The 2500-nt window shown below is 45.4% G+C and overlaps 1 protein-coding gene across 1 annotated transcript in view; it reads right to left on the bottom strand.

The window, feature by feature from the left end:
- The window catches only part of LOC118494515 (NLR family CARD domain-containing protein 3-like), a 59733-nt gene that overhangs the window by 3174 nt on the left and 54059 nt on the right, over positions 1-2500 (bottom strand). The gene's annotated exons all lie outside the window — the stretch shown is intronic.

Below are 2500 nucleotides of genomic sequence, written 5' to 3'. Positions count from 1 at the left end.
CATTATCCCAGTTTTTTTGTATCACACACTCCTCACCCAGAAACACTCCCAAATACTTCACCCCTCCTTTCTTCCAGGTGAGTCCTCCTGGGAGAGATAGAGTGCTCTGTAGCTGATCTCCCACCACCACAGCTTCACTCTTAGCCCAGTTAACTTTAGCAGAAGAGATGTGATTAAAAACACTCACATTCTCTACCAAAGCGTCGATATCTGTTTGCTTGTTTAAAACAACCACGACATCGTCAGCATAAGCTGAAAGTTTAACAGCTGAAGTACACCCAGGAAAATACACACCTAAAAGATCATTCCTGAGTTTATGGAGCAGAGGCTCAATAGCGAGGGAATAAAGCATCCCCGACAGAGAGCACCCCTGCCGTACCCCTCTCTGCTCATTAAAAGGTGCAGCCAAACCACCATTAACCTTCAATATACTCACAATGTCTTGGTCCAGGACCTGAATCTGAGCTATGAAACCTGGGCTGAAGCCAAAAGCACTGAGCGTCTGCCACAAATACTGATGTTCAACCCGGTCAAAGCCTTTTCCTGGTCTATGGAAATAAGACCAGTATCCATACCCAGTGAGCTAGAAAACATGCCGAACTAGAGTGATATTATCACTCATTAACCTGCCGGGCACACAGTAGGTCTGGTCGACATGAACCACTTCACTCATGACCTCCCGAAGCCGAGAAGCGAGAGCTTTGGACAGGATCTTGTAGTCCCCACACAGCAGAGAAACAGGTCTCCAGCTCTTTATGTCCTGTAAATCTCCTTTCTTCGGGAGCAGGGTGATGACTGCCCTTCTGCAGCTCAGCGGCAGACGTCCTCTGCTCAAGCTGTCCTGGAACACCTCCAGCAGATCTCCTCCAATCACGGGCCAGAAGGTCTTGTAGAAATCTACAGGCAGCCCGTCGATGCCCGGTGCCTTACCGTTCCCCAGACTCATCAGAGCAACATACAGTTCATTCAGGGACAGTAGATCTTCCAGCACCGTGTTGTTGGCAGCACCCACCTGAGGAAGGCCGTCATAGAAAGAAGCAGCTGACTCAACGTCTTCCACGTACTCCTCTCTGAACAGGTCTTTGTAGAACGAGGTGGCATATCTCCTGATCTCAGGGGTTCCCGTGATCGTACCTCCATCTGCAGAGCGTAGGGAATGGATGATCTTTCTTTGACCATTCTTTCGCTCCAGACCAAAGAAAAACTGCGAGGGGGCATCCATCTGGGAAGCGTTGATGAAGCGGCAGCGGACCAGAGCCCCCTGTGCTGTGATACCCAACAGGTTGGCTAAAGCAGCCTTTTTGACTTTAAGAGCTTCAACATGCCCTTGATTTCCTGTGGAATCCACCACATCCTGTAATTCCACTACTTCAATCTCTAGGTCTTGAAGAGACCTGGTAATGTGCTTGGTGACATTGCGAGTATATTGCTGACAAAAAAGTTTCACCTGAACCTTCCCAATATCCCACCACTGCTGCAGTGATGGAAAACTGGACTTCAGGCTCTGGTGTAGACCCCACACACACTCAAACGCCTCTTTAAAAGAGTTATCATTTAAAAGTCCAGTATTAAAGTGCCAATAAGCGCTGTGCAATTTTACATTTTGAATATAGACAGAACACTGGACAAGACAATGGTCCATAAAACCAACAGGAGTTATTACACACTGTTTAAAAATACCAAAATGGTGTTTAAAACAATAGAAGCGGTCCAGCCTGGCCAAAGACAACATGTTGTCTCTGGAATGACTCCAGGTGTACCGCCTGGCGTTCAGGTGAAAACCTCTCCACACATCCTCCAGCTCACAGCTCTCCATCAGACGCCTGAGTCTGGCCCAGGAAGCAGGATGAGGCTCCAGGTGATTACGGTCTAAAGAGGGATTCTCTGTGCAGTTAAAGTCACCTCCCAAAAACTAAAAATCATCAGTACAATCCTGAATGACATCACACAAAAGGTTTAAAAATGTCATTCGTTCAATGGCCAAAACTGGAGCATACACATTTATAAAAAAAAATAAAAAAATAAAAAAAATAAAATAAATAAAAAAAATTAGTTTTACATTTTCATACTGAACCTTAATTTTTATAATGTGGCCACACATGATGTCCTCCACACTAAAGGAGCTGGGACGAAAGCCCTTAGAGAAGAGCACCCCGACCCCCCCACTGTTGGAGGCCTTATGGCTGAGAATAACCCCCCCAGGCCACTGCTTCCTCCACTCACTCTCATTCTCCACATCACTGGGAGTCTCCTGCACAAAGATAACATCTAGATGTTTTAACTCCATCAGTTTAAACAGAGAAGCTCTTTTTACATCACTTCTTGCTCCATTAATGTTTAAGGATCCAATTTTTAAATCCGCCATTAAGAAGAAAAGAGCAAAAACAAAAAAACACACAGCATGTATGTGGAGAAACATATTAAAACTAGTCATCATCTTCAATAAGTTGAGCTCTGGCTTTAGTCACCAGTTTCTTGAGGCGGTAAACCTCTTGGATAG

Source organism: Sander lucioperca, chromosome 24 (assembly GCF_008315115.2).
Source record: "Sander lucioperca isolate FBNREF2018 chromosome 24, SLUC_FBN_1.2, whole genome shotgun sequence".
Classification (NCBI taxonomy): Eukaryota; Metazoa; Chordata; class Actinopteri; order Perciformes; family Percidae; genus Sander; species Sander lucioperca.
The sequence above is the reverse complement of the archived record's forward strand: the minus strand, read 5'-3'. Positions and strand labels throughout refer to the sequence as shown.